The sequence below is a fragment of the Nothoprocta perdicaria genome, unplaced genomic scaffold, assembly GCF_003342845.1.
Source record: "Nothoprocta perdicaria isolate Ctin4 unplaced genomic scaffold, notPer1 scaffold_6, whole genome shotgun sequence".
NCBI lineage: Eukaryota > Metazoa > Chordata > Aves > Tinamiformes > Tinamidae > Nothoprocta > Nothoprocta perdicaria.
Window position 1 is genome coordinate 3,055,614 of NW_020455865.1, and position 13,663 is coordinate 3,069,276.

At 49.7% G+C, this 13,663-nt stretch overlaps 1 protein-coding gene across 5 annotated transcripts in view; it reads left to right on the forward strand.

The window, feature by feature from the left end:
• The window catches only part of VAV2 (vav guanine nucleotide exchange factor 2), an 86,366-nt gene that overhangs the window by 5,091 nt on the left and 67,612 nt on the right, over window positions 1-13,663 (forward strand). The gene's annotated exons all lie outside the window — the stretch shown is intronic.

Genomic DNA, 13,663 nt, shown 5'->3' on the forward strand with positions numbered 1-13,663 from the left:
CCTCTTGTACTGGGGAGCCCAGAACTGGACGCAGTACTCCAGATGTGGCCTCACCAGGGCTGAGTAGAGGGGGATGATCACTTCCCTCGACCTGCTGGAGACGCTTTTCTTAATGCACCCCAGGATCCCGTTGGCCTTCTTGGCCACCAGGGCACACTGCTGCCTCATGGTCAACTTGTCGTCCACCATGACACCCAGGTCCCTCTCTGCGGGGCTGCTCTCCAGCAGGTCCACCCCTAATCTGTACTGGTGTCCAGGGTTATTCCTCCCCAAGTGCAGGACCTTGCACTTGCCCTTGTTGAACCTCATGAAGTTTCTCGCTGCCCAGTCCTCCAGTCTGTCCAGGTCCCTCTGGATGGCAGCACAGCCCTCAGGGCTATCAGCTACTCCACCCAGTTTGGTATCGTCGGCAAACTTGCTGAGGGAGCACTCCAGCCCTTCATCCAGGAAGGGAGGTTTCCCCAGGCCTGAGCATCCAGATGTTCCCTGTGCAGCTGGATGGGACTGGTCCCCAGTGCCACATTTCCAGGGATGCGGGAGGTACCGGAGTTGCTGCCCCAGAGCCTCTGCTCCCTCCAGCCATCCTGGATCCAGGAGGGTCCCAATTTTTGGCACTCAGAAATGTTGCTCAACACTGACCCAAGGGTGAGTTCTTGGTCTGCTGCTTGGTCCCTTCCCAACCTTCTGCTTCCCGGTGTTCCAGCTTTCCCTGCACTGCTTCCTTGCACCCCCCTTCCCCAATCCTGTAGCTACGAGTCTTTTGCTCTCTCCATTTACATGGAGATCGGGGGACTCCGATGTCTGGGTGCCTCTGAGGTCACTGGTCCTGGTGGATGGCAGGATGTGGAACCCATCCTGGTTATCCCTGGCACCTTCCCTTGCCCTGTGGTTGGCATGGGCTCCTTTCCCAGCTTGCAGCACGCTCTGATTGCAGCCTCCTTCCTTACTCCAAGCCTTGTTTCCCTCCTCACTCTTCTCGGAGTAGGAGGGCTCTTTCTTTCTCTCTCTCTTTTTTTTTTTTTTTTTTTTTTTTCTGGCAACTGTTAATAAAAATCTCCATTTGACAGCTTCAAACCTAACATTAATTAAAAGGGTTTTCCCAGTGTTGCATTTCGCCTTAAAGAACCAAGACAGCCTGGTTAAAAAAAAGGCCTGTTTCTAATAAAAACGACTTTTTCTTTTTTTTTTTTTTCCTCCCATGTTTTCCCTGCCTGCAGCTCAGGATTGTCCATCTGCTAATACTACTTAAATGCAACCCCTGTTTCTCCTGCACCCCCGGTGACTGTATGTGGTGACCGACAGCACCCACGTTCAGGGCTGGTTTAATGCAGCCCTAGCACTTGAGTCCTTTACCGCCCTGCTCTTTCATAGCAGGATTTATTGGTGCCCAAGTGGACACGTTCCCTGTTCTTGGATGCTTCCTAGGGAATATTTACCAGGAGCGCCTTTGGGACTAGCTCAGCACTGATGGCTCCAGGCTATGTCAAGGGTCAGCTTTAGCTGCGGTGTTGGCACCTGACAGTCATTTCACCCGGTTCAGTGAAAAGAGGGGAATCTGCAAGAGGTAACTTGGATAGTTGAGTCTTTTTTGCTGGTCTTGGAGGCAGTTCTTGCTCTAGCAAAAGCCTGCACGACTCTGCTGTAGGAAGAATGGGAAGAACAGGGGTGCAGACAGCTCTGGAGGTGCTAATTGGTGTTTGGGCTCCATCCCCCTTTGCTTCCTTGGGGACAAGCACCAAGGAGTGCAGACCAAGCCCCATGGAGCACGTGTGTGTTTGGGGAGACATCTCAGCGCCAGGATCTTCCCATCCCTGTTCTGAGGGGCTCCGAGCCATTCCCGTCCCTAAACAAAGGCTGGGACTTCCCTTGTCTCCCTCCCGCCTCCCCCGAGGAGATAACGGAGATAGCGGGAGCTATTCCTGGTGTTGGGTGACGCTGGCCTGCAGCAGCTGGAAGAGCCTCCTTCGCCTTCCTGGAAAGGCACCAGCCTGAGTCACATCCTGCCTCAACGCGCTCGCTCGCCTGCTTGGATTTAGCAAGCTCCCCTATCCCTGCGCTGTGCGGGGTGATCCATGCTGGATACCCCGGGCAAAACCAGCACTGGTTTGCTGCAATACCCACCGATGGCTTGGGATGGAGCTCCCCGAGCCTTGCTGGACCCGGCAGTTGCACCAAGTGCCCTGGGCTGATGGACATCGGCAGCTGCTTGCGATGGTCCCAGCTGCACCAGGGCTGTATTTCCAACTGGAAACTGAGGTGATGAACAGGAGGAAAGGAGAGAAACCTACTTCAGACAGGCACTTTAATCCTGATGGGACAAGGGGGAAATTTGCCCTTTTATGGTGTGCTTTTTTTTTTTTTTTGGTGTGTTTTCTGGTAGTTTAGCTGCTAAGAGGAACATCTGGCGCCTGAAAGGAGCCGTGGTGGGAAGGGATGGGAAGGGAGGCACAGATTAAACGTGGGCAGAGCGGGAGAAGCGATTTGTGCGGCGGGTGCAGCAGTGCCGTGAAAGCTGTCGAGCCCGCATGCAGGGGGAAGCGCTGGGTCCTGTGGGGAGAAAACGCATGTCCGAGCCCCGAGCAGCTGGGTCTGCGTATCCCCCTTCTTCTGTCGGCTCCTCGGAGCAGTTTGCAGCTGAGCTGGGCTTGGAGCGCCCGGGTTCACCCAAGAATGCAGGTTTTCCCGCTCCTGAATGCTGGTCCAGGAGGAATAGGAGTCATGGCAGCAGCGAGAGGGGGATTTTTCCCATTTTTGGAAGGAATTGCAGTGCATTATCTATGGGGAAACCACAGGCTGGATGGCACAGCCCTAGGACAGGGAGGATGCTCAGCCCCAGAGGCAAACTTGAGATTTTTGCTTGCAAAGTATAGGATGAGAAACACGAGGGCTGAGCTGGGATTTGCTGGGATGTGGCATTCCCAGGGAAGGGATCATCCCTATGGCACCTGTCCCTGCTCATCTCCCTGTGGCCCCTGTGACTCACTGGCCACCCCACCACACAGGGCATCTCGGTTTGCAAAACCAACTGGAGTGCAGGGGTGCGGGCCGGTTCCGTGACACTGTTTTACACGAGATTAAGGATTTTTGCTGAGTGGTCTGAAAACTAAAAGGGGAAAAAAAAGGCAGGATCCTGCCAGCTATAAATCTTTCTCTGCTCTGTTTTCACACAACAGCTAGGGTTGGGCTGGGCATCATCTCGCGTCGCACATCTGCGGTCCAGCTTAACCCTTGCGGGTCCCTCGGCTCAGAGAGCTCTGGCTCTTCCCATTCCCGGCTGTAGGGATGTTAATGCCGATGGATTGTCCACCTTTACCTGGCACCTCCCATTGCTGCCCCTTATTCCCTGCCTTGCAAGGTGCTTTTTTTTTCCTGCATGATGAAATAGGTGTCTCACCTGGGCCCATGGTGTGGTCTCAGGTGCTGTGATGCTTCACCTGCAAGAAGGGACATTGCAACCTTTTCCTTAGGGGTAGCAAAGAGAGGTAAACTTCCTTCTTTAACATCTTATTTATCTGTAAAAGGACAATGAGGAAGCTTTAATGAAGCTACAGTATCTGCTTCATTAGATTTTTTTTTTTAAGCCAAGTTGTCACAAGAAGCATAATTAGAGAGAGATTCAATTCCAGATTTTTGCCCCCCCCCCCGCCCCTGGCCTTAATTATATTTGCTAACGTGTTTAACAGCTTTCTCTTCAGAAAAGAACAATTTATTCAAAGGTCATAAACAGACGCTGGCATTAATTACTCCAGGAGCCGCACTGGGTTGCGCTGGAGAAAGCAGCTCCCTGGGGAATGCTCAACCTTCCCCAGCTGAACTTACCCGTGGTTGAAATGATGTTGTTTGCACATCACACACAGACAGATTGTTGCCCCCCCTTCAAAAAATAAGAGGTTGTTGCATCTTGAGCATGTTTCGCCCAGGATTTTAAGCTGGGGGAATTTGCAGGTAATTTCCATGAGTTTTTGGAAGAAGCTGCTAAATCGGCGTCTCTTCCACCTGCTTGCTCCTCTGCGTTTTACAGGTGACGTTTAAGAGCATTTCTCTGGTTTGTCCTCATCCCGATGCTGCTGTGCGTGGTGGCAAACGTGTTGTTTCAGCCTGGCTCCTCGCGAGGTTAATGGTTTTGGTAACCTCCAGATTTTGGAGCGGCTGGCACATCTGTTCCGAGCGATAATCAAGTGGTGCTGAGGGGGGAATTAGCATACAGCTGCTGGGATGGGGGGAAAGGCTATAGAAAAAAATGAATTTATTGCTGGAAGATGAGGGCCGCCTGCAATTTTCCTGTTGCCTGATGCTTTTGGCAGCGTGTGCAAAATCTGGGCCTTTGTGGAGGAGGACAATGCGGGAATATGGGATTCTGATGCAAATTTAAGGCTGGAGTGTCCTTTTGTTTTTTAATTTCAGCCCTCTCCCGAAGCCGGGAGCACCCTGGGGTCTTTCCCAAGTCTTTGGGTCCAGTGCAGGGATGAGCTTGGAAACTGCAGTCCAGTGGGTCCAGTGCAGCTCTGCCCTGTGGCCACCTCCAGCCTTGGCACCTTCTCCCCGTTTTCCCAAGGAAAAGCTGCTTTTTGCAAGCCCTGGGTTCCTGTGCATGAGAGAAGGGATGCTGCTCAAATTCACTTCAAGTTCTGCTCTGCAATTTGGCTTTCTTGAGGTGGATGCCCAAATAGCAGTGTCGCCACTGATAAATCAGCAGCGCCAGACAGTGGTTCCCATCCATAGAAACCTCTTATTCCCAGAGCAGAGCTGTTATTGCGGTGATTTTGGTGCTGCAGGCGGAGCGCCCTCGTGACAGGGTGCACAAGGTAATAGCACAGGTGCTTCTGCGAAATGGGGGTGTTTAACTTGTCTTTATGCTAACGGTGACTTAATACCTGCCCGATTTTTGCCCCTGTCGCAGTAACAACTGGGCTTTGTTGTGGGTTTGGGCGCTGCGGAATAGGTGGCGAGTGTCTCCTCCCTCTGCCTGCCTGGTATTTGACTGGAAAAAGAAAACTGTGCAAGTAGAAATGAAGCAAGAGACGCAGATACCCCAAACTCCCTCCCCAGAAGGGTTATCCCACCAGCGCCTGCCCCTTGCTGTGTTCCACCTGGATCCTCCTTTTTCCTCACCTGAAATTTTGCTGTAATTCTATTTTTAAGTCCTCAAGTTGCTGTGGGTGCATGGCAGCCTGCTTTGGGTTTTCCAGCCCACCTGTTTGCAAATAAAAAGCTGGGGAAAGGATGAACGTAAAGCAGGAATGATTCCTTCTGCCATCTCCTTTCCCTTGGTGGCTTCTGCAAGCCACGAGCTTGTAGATATTGGTCTCCTCTGCTCCCAGAATGGAAATGCTCTTCCTTTTTTTTATTATTATTATTATTTTTAAGTCTCCATCTGCTTCTCGAGCGCAAGCAGAAGCAACGGGTCATGATGACTTTACATAAAACGTTATTTATCCTCCCCTCCCTGAATGCCCCGGCAGATGGGAAGCCTTTTCTCCCTGCAACAGTGCCGTTCCGAGCAACAGCTTCCCATATTGGAAGCTGCACCTTAAAGAAGGCTGGTTTATCTTCCTTGGTGTTTATAGCCCTGTAAAATACCATGTAACTTCTTTTTCTCCCCTGCCTAGTCCCCATTGCAGTATGTAGAGAAGCAATTAATCTTAACACCCAGCCTAACAAGCGCCGCGGTGAATTTTGCAGGAGCCAGACCTGCCTTATTTGTTCTATGGCTTTTCTTAAAAGCACCGTGCTGCCTCATAAACAAACGCTCTTAACTCCCGCTTCAGGCTGTGCAGAATGGACTCTAATGTTGGTCTTGCAAAAAAATCTCTGCCCTTGTTTTTGCACTTGAATTCTGCGCTTAAGGAGAGGCTTTGGCTGCAAAGAGCCCGTGTGTGCAGACGCAGGGCTGGGCCAGGTTAGTGTGCAGCCAAGTTTAAGGCAAATGATGACATGTTCTGCATAAACACAGCTCTGGGGCGGCGGATCCTTAGTGCTAGAATGCTGCTCTTGTGCTGCGGGTGTGCAGTCTGGGGACTCCTCCATACGTTCCGCACTGTGTATGTGTTGTTGGAGGCAGTTGCTAAGAGAAGGATTATTTGAAGACGGGAGATCACTGTTCCGTCCTGTTATATAGGCCTGTTCAAGCAAGGAAAATTAAGCCGAGTTGGGAAATGTGTGGAAACGGGGAAAATAGGGCAGAGGTACCGTCAAAATCGGGCATAAGAAGAGCCTGTGTTTAACTGCGTGTTGGCACAGCATTACATCAATAAAATAACTCACTGACTCCAAAATTGAGAGCTTTTTGGGGGCCGCAGCCTTTTAGATACGTCGATTGCCTCCCATTAGGAGCTCCGAGTGTTGTCCTTTCATGTCCAGATAATTTTCCCATGTGATAAGGGGGAGTGGATGGCTTTGGGAGGAGGTGGCTCCCCAGTGGAGGGGAGCTGCAGGATCAGATAGGACTTGGATGCAGTTTCCACCTTCCCTCCTATAACCCTCCTTGCTGAATCGCAGCACGCGTGTTCCACGCCGACAGTCCCTTGGGCCTGATCTCCGGGCTCAAATTGTACCAAATTAATTAGAGCAGCCCAAATGAAGCAATGCAGCCTTCCCCAGTGCAAATGCAATCACTCGGTTATGCAGAATGTCTTTTGGACACTGCAAAGAGCGAGGTCTGCCTGGATAAGCCCTCTTGGTGCTAATGTTCCTGCTCCTATCTGCCTGGTGCCCACTGTTTGATGCTGTTTCCAGGTGCATTAGTTGCACCAGTGAAATACCTGCGTTTGACTAGCCCCGAGTCAATATGCAGATGGAGAGGGATGAGGAAACGGAGCTCCGGAGGATAGCTGGCTTTTTAACTGGCTTTTCTCGCCTCACCGTGGGGATGGGATATGTGTGGGAAAATCTGGTGGTGTTTTCATGCTTAAAGGAGCATAAATCGGGAAGAGCTGCAGGATTGCAAGGGTGGTAGTGTGGTGTCTGTTGTTATGCATGCACATTAAACGTGCTATTAAATCCTTTTGTGAGCAGCATTAAAAGAAAAGTCCTCTGCTTCCCCAATTGCAGTGATCTTGCCTTATTAGACTTCTTTTAAGTCATCGATACTGGATATTAGTCCCTGATAGTCTGCTTCGGATAGGGCTTGCCTCAAAAAATCCTAAGCTTAAGTTGGAAAGTATTTGGTCAGAGCATATGGGAAACTTTGGAGCAGAATGTCAGATTTTTTTCCCCTTTCCACCCAGAACTAACGTTAATATAGGTGGAACATAAGTGCATTAGAAGGCGTTAGCTGAACAACTTGCTTTGTCATCCCTCCTTTGAGCACCCAGAAGGCTTCTAGCAGCTCCTCTGCCAACCCCATCGCATTAAGGTAACAGGCTGGGCAGAGTGGGATGCAGATATTAGATTAGAGGGCTCTGCTGATCTTGTTATACTCCCAAAGTATTACTTTATATAAATATCCAGAGCCTTATTTCCCATAATCTGTGGGATCTGTTCTCGGCCATGGTCCTTGCGAGCTGGGGCATCTAAGCTTTCTAAGCAGCTTTGCAAGCTAAGTAGCTGCTAGATTAATTTTCCATAGCCCGTTTTCATGCTATAAAAGAAGTTTTTGTGCAGGCTCTGCGTTGCAGCAGCGCTTCACCCTCTGTGGCTGGAGATGGAGGGGCCGAATGCTCCAGGTAGGATAAAATAGGCCCATCCGCAGGGAGAGACTTGCAATAAAGCGGTACCAAAGTCACGAACAGTGATGCATCCAGATCCAGAAAGGTTTGGAGCAGCCACCGTAGTTGCCAAAATCTGGTGCAAATACCTGCTTGAAATGTTGAGCTTTATCCCACAGCATAAAGGCGTCTTTATTCATCTTGGCACTGAATCTCTTTGCACTTTGAGAGAGCTTGCAGCACAGCCTGACTGTTTTCTGGTGTCTCATTAAGTTTTGCTTTGCAAAAATAGCCAGAAGTGGAAAGAGATCCCTTTAATTTAAAGTGCAAATGTGACTAAGGAGTAATGAATATCCCTTGGAAAGGCTGGAGTCTCCTGGAAATGGCCATTCCCTTGGAGGACTCATGCTCCAGTTTCAGTAATCCCGCTGGCAGAGGCTCCAGCTCCACTCCATAGCAGCCAATTTAGCACCAGGGAGACTTGCTTCCAGGTGCAGGGAGAGGCTGTCCCCAGGAATGCACTAGCATTTTCCTTGGACATCCTTTCCATGCCTCCCAGGGTCATGGGATTAATACAACACATTGTTTTGCTGCTTAAAATGCAGATTAGAGCAGGTTCCCTTGGCACAGGTAGGCTTGGGGACTTGAGCCTGACTAGGGTGCATAGATGCTTGAGTTGTGTGCTGGCTCCAATGGATTTCCTTGTTTTAGAAAAAGAAAAAAACAATTAAAACTGATCAGCAGGTAGAATTACGGTGTCTGAAGGTAGATCAGAGCAGCCTGATTTCAAAGGTTTTTGTGTTAGAAAGGAGAAATGCACGCGGTGGGTCCTGAGCAGGGCTTTGCAGCCCTTCTGCCTGAGGAAGAGCCCCAGAAGAGCCGGTTTTCCAGGGATCTTGTGCTCCACCTTGGTGGGATGATGCTGCATGTGGTGCGAGGACCTTCACGGGCTGCTGCTTAGGGCAGATCTACCTCTGCTGCCATTGAGCACCGAGAATCCTCAAGTCGTAAAGCCAGGAACGAGGGCAATGGGTTTTTTCCTTCTGCTTTTCACCCGACTTCCATTATGATCCTCGAGTGACTTGGAGCGATGCGTGGTGTTCTGTAGAAAAGAATTACGCCCTTTTCTCTCCGGACAGGAGAAAAAATGCTCAATTTGAGTGATTTTAGAGAAGGAAAAGAAGAATCAAGCCAAATGGAGCAGGGCAGTCGTGCTGATGGCGTCTCTCGTGAAGCTTGTCCTGGTTCTCAGCTCCTGTGCACGCGCGGGTGGTGGTTAAACCTGCAGCTTTCCGGTCTTGCTGATACCTACATTGCTCTTCATAAGTTCCTTGCAGTGCTGAAGGGGGAAGGAACCGATACCCTGCATGCAAATCGCCCCAGGCAGCGAGAGCTCTTTATTTAGAAAGAAAAACTACACGTCAAACTTCTGGGTTCGTGTGTGGGTTTTTCTTTCCTGATGGGTAGAAATGGGCTCAAAAGCTGTGATGAAAACATCAGGTAGGATTTGGAGGCTCCATCTAGTTGGAGATTCATGGTAGACTCCTCATAGGACCCAAGAAGCTTTGATGGATTCACTGTCAAAAATGATTTGGAAAGACAGACAAAAAGCTATTTCTCTGAGACAAGGAAACTCCTCCTCTGCCCTGTTTTTGGCCAAATCTAGTTAGTTCAGCATTTTTTGAACAGTCTTGTCAAGTTCCCTAGCAGGAGGCTCCTCCATGTTTAAGTTATATTACAGGGTTTAAAAAAAGAGCCCAACTAGGGAGATGAGCTCACTGCTTGCTAAGTCTTCTGGCAGCAGGTCCCTCTGCCCTGTTGAAACATGGCTTTGGCGTGTTTTTAAATATTCCCCTTATTTAAAGAATATCATGGTTTCTTTTGGGTTCTCTGAAACTCCTTCAAGGACATTTATTTTCCATTATTATGGGGGGGGGGGGAAGAGGGGTTTATCCCAATTAGTGTGACTTCTTCTCCCCTCATTGCACTTTGAAATAGGGGTTTTGCAGTAGTTTGCCTTGGGCATGTCTCAAGGGCCCTTGGGACTGGGGCTGTAGGAGCTTCTTCCTGGGAAGCAGAGCGAGGTGGGATCCAAAGCCTTGCTGAAGATAAGGTGCATCCTATCTGCTCCTCTGTCGTGTCTTCACGTGACAGCCTGGTATGAGCAGCTAAAAGATGGCCTGAGAGCTGAGACTTTTACATAGCAATGGTTGGGAATCTGGAAAAAAAAAGGCAACAGGTGTTTAAGTTAGGCTCATGTGACAAGAAACTGGTATCTTTAGAAACTGATGTATAAATACAATACATTCAATAAATGTGCCTGGTTATTATTTAATAATTCGGTCTGCTCTGCAGTTTGGGGTAAGTGGCAGCAGCTATTGCAAGCAGCAAGGTCTGATCCCTGATCCCCTGCACATCTGCCCCGGTCTTGGAGCTTACTGTGGAGCGTTTATAGGCCAGCTTGGTTTTAAATATGCAAAAGGTGAATTCTGCAAGTTACTCGAGCCGGCCCAGGCTTGCAGGCTGCTGCCTGGGGCTTCATCTCGCAGGGCTGGCCTCAAGACTTGACGTGACAAGGTTTGATTTCCTGGCTTGGCCTCCACTTGCTTGTCGTAAGGCAAGAACATCGCTTCTCATCGCTGGCCTGACAGAGGTTCTTCATGGTCTGGGTCCCTGTGCCAGCTTGAGGAGCAGGAAAACAATGAGCGCTTGGAAAGGCTTGGCTTAAGCGTATCATTACGGTGTAACCCTATATGCGCTGACGTAAGTCTTCATTTTCTTCAACAGCAGCTGAATTGCGTGTTATAATGGGATTGCCATGGTTCAGGTCAAGTCCTGGCTTCATATTTTGGGCTGGCCAAAGTGTTTCGAATTTTCCTCGCTGAAAGCCCAGCGTGAGCTTTCCCACTGTGTGAGAAGGGCTCTCATTTCTTGGTCGGCTAGGATCATAATTCCTGTTTTGCTTATTCTGTCCTTGTTTTACCTACCGTCGTGCCTTGTGCATAATGCAGCGCGTTCCTTGAGCACAGGGAAACGGGGAATGTTTTTGCTGCTTTCTTAAAGACGTCCTAAAAGCCGAGTCCCTTGGAGTGCAGTCAGCTGCCTGATGGGATGTAGGGAGTTCGCTCGGGGTTTTCTAACCCCTCAAGTGGCCAGGTTTGGGATTTGCAAGCCCCAAATTTGGAATTGGGGTTTGGATCGCTGTTGAGCTTGCTGGAGCTGCTGAATTTGGGGTGACTGTTGGGCAAAATGTCCGAGTTGCCCCCATTTCTTTATGGGAGCAGAGAATTCCAACCTGGAAGTGTCTCGGATGCAATGCTCCGATGCAGAATGAGCGAAGCCCTTCTGTTCCCTCAACGATTCCTGTTTTTGCTGTTGAGCCTGATGCCTGCGGAGCTCCAAGGGCCTCACAAAGGAGGGAAGTCTTGTCATCAGCCTGATGCTTTTCTTTGGGAAGTTGCAGCTTCCTTCCTCTCATTTAAAGCCCCTGTGCTTCATTTGATGCTCCTCCAAAGCCAGCCCCCAAGGCTGGTCGTGGCACGTGTGTCCCATGGGAGGGATGCCCCGTGTCCCTCGAGAGCATCCCGCACTTTCCGGGAGCGCTTGGAGCCCCGGAGGAACCACTGCCGTGCGAAGGGTGTCCCTGCACCATGGGACAGCAGGGATGGGATTTGGATGGGGGGGAAAAAAAAGCAAAAAAAAATCCACCAAAATCACTGTATTTCTTAGAGTAGTTTCATCAGCTTGAGCCTTCCTCTCTGCTTAGACCCTCCTCTACATCTGAAGAAAGCAAAGCTCCATCTGTGTTAGCAGCCGACAGCATTTCAGGGACTCCCTAAAAGTTTAGTCATCATTCCTGAATTCCAGGTAGAACCTGTGAATGACAAATCTTTAAAAATATGGCTGTATTAAAAACAACTGTTCCAGAAAGAGAGCTGCCACCTTTTAATCAAGATTTGCAGGAAGACTTTGAAAAATGATTCTGGAGTGGATGGGCTCATGGATGGGATTTGCTGCCCCTCGTGCTGGTGCTGAGGAACCTTTCCTGCCGCGATTCTGGAGCCAGCAGAGCCTGCTGCCTTCCCCAGCTCTGCCCGCTGTGTTGGACTCTGCTGCTCCATTAGCTCTTTTTACTGTGACTTTTTCTCTTTTTTTGTCTTTTCTTTTTTTTCTCTTTTTTTTGTCTTTTGTCTCTTTTCTTTTTTTGTGTTTTTTTCTTTTTTCTCTTTTTCTTTTTTCTTTTTTGTGTTTTTTTCTTTTTTCTCTTTTTTTATCTTTTGTCTTTTTTCTCTTTTTTTTTTTTTTCCTTCCATGTAAGCGTATGCAAGGGAGGAAATGAGGCCGCAGTCCCAGACTGCTGCAATCCTCGGGGGAAGTTCAGGGGTCGGCACAACTTGCCCATGATAAAACCGGCCGCGCTGCCGGCAGCTTCCGCAGCTCCGGGCTCGGCCTCTCCAGGGCTGCCTGGCCGGGTGACAGCAGCAGCTGCAGAGGGACAGTCCCTCCTCCCTGGAAGTGCAGAAAACATCCATATGCACGTCCCGTTTTCTGCAAGCGCTTCTGCATGTCACCATGTATTACTCCTGGATCTCGTTGAGTAATTTATTTATTTGACCTCATGCTTCCCCTCTCACTTTTCCCGTGTCCTTTCAGTATCTGCCACCTCGGAGGTGCTGCTGTGAGTTGCCGAAGCAAGAAAGAGGGCTCCTGTTTGCCTTGAAATATGGGAATGCTGGTTAATGTTTTGCCAACTTTAGTTTAAGCATTGCTGAAAGTCATTCCTGATTCTCTATGGTTGAGGTGGCAACTTCAGTGCATTGAATAGGTTATTTCCAAGTCTTTTTTTTTTTTTTTGGCAATGTTTTTGCAGCTGGATGCTCCTCATTGCAGCACCCTTGCTTGCTGTAGCCCTGGCTTAACTCTCCCAGATGCACCCCCATCCCAAGCTATCAGTGTTAGCTAAAATAAAGGATTAACTTTATCCCTTGGGTATTATTCTGGGGCTAATCATTGTGAGAGGGTGAAGGGATGCTCTAGTCAGCCTGGTGCTCACCAGCATTTCAAGCTCAGAAATCAGTCTCTTTACGTGGCGTTTGCCCAGCCTGGGAGTGTTCTGCTGTGGAAATCCCTTTTGAAAAAAAAGGGAGAAATAATGAACTGTGAAGGCTGCGATTAACCAGATGCTCCCAGCTCCCTATCGGGGAGTCACTTCTTGCCTGCTACTTCTGAGCGGTGCCAGCAGCGAGATAAGAGGAGAGTTTGCACCATGGCCAGGAAGGGCTAAAGAAAGTTCCCTTGGTCATTGGGGTTAGAGCTGCTTTGGATGCAATTCGGCATCGTGGGCTCCGTGTGCGGCCCGATCCCTCCTCCGGACTTCCTTAACGTAACCCGCATCCCTGTCCCTCGTAAGGATGGGCTTTAATGTGGTCCTATGCTGCTGGACCTTTGCTATGCTGAAATTTGCTATGCTGCAAATTTCCTGTTGGAATCATTTGGATGCAGGGATAGGGACAGCATCATGTGGATGTGCTTGGCCATGGGTTGAGCCATGGTTTGGCTCTGGTTGGACCTGGTGCATGTAAGTGACCCCATTGATTTGGGGCTTGGCAGGTGCTGGATGCAGAGCATTGATTTTTCCTTCCTCTCCTGTGCAGCATTTACTGTCCTAAAGTTCAAAGTATCTCATTTGAACATGAAGCCCTTGAATAATGCTCCAAAGCCAGCAACTTACTGAGGCTAAAACAGCTGCAAAACACCCCTGAGCACCAGCACAAGATACTGTCGTGCAGGCAGGGGCTTCAGGAGGTCCTGGGTGAGCAAAGGCAGCGGGATGCAGCCGATGCTCGTGGAGGACGAGCTGAAATGAGGTTAGATCCATCCAACCTGGAACCGTGGGACGGCTCGAGCTCAGGATGCTGTTGGGATGCAGCAGCTCCCTTGCTCAGATGTGCAATCCCTCCCTGAGATGCGTCTCCCCCACGCGCAACTAATGGCCATAACCTGTGCCATTAACGTGT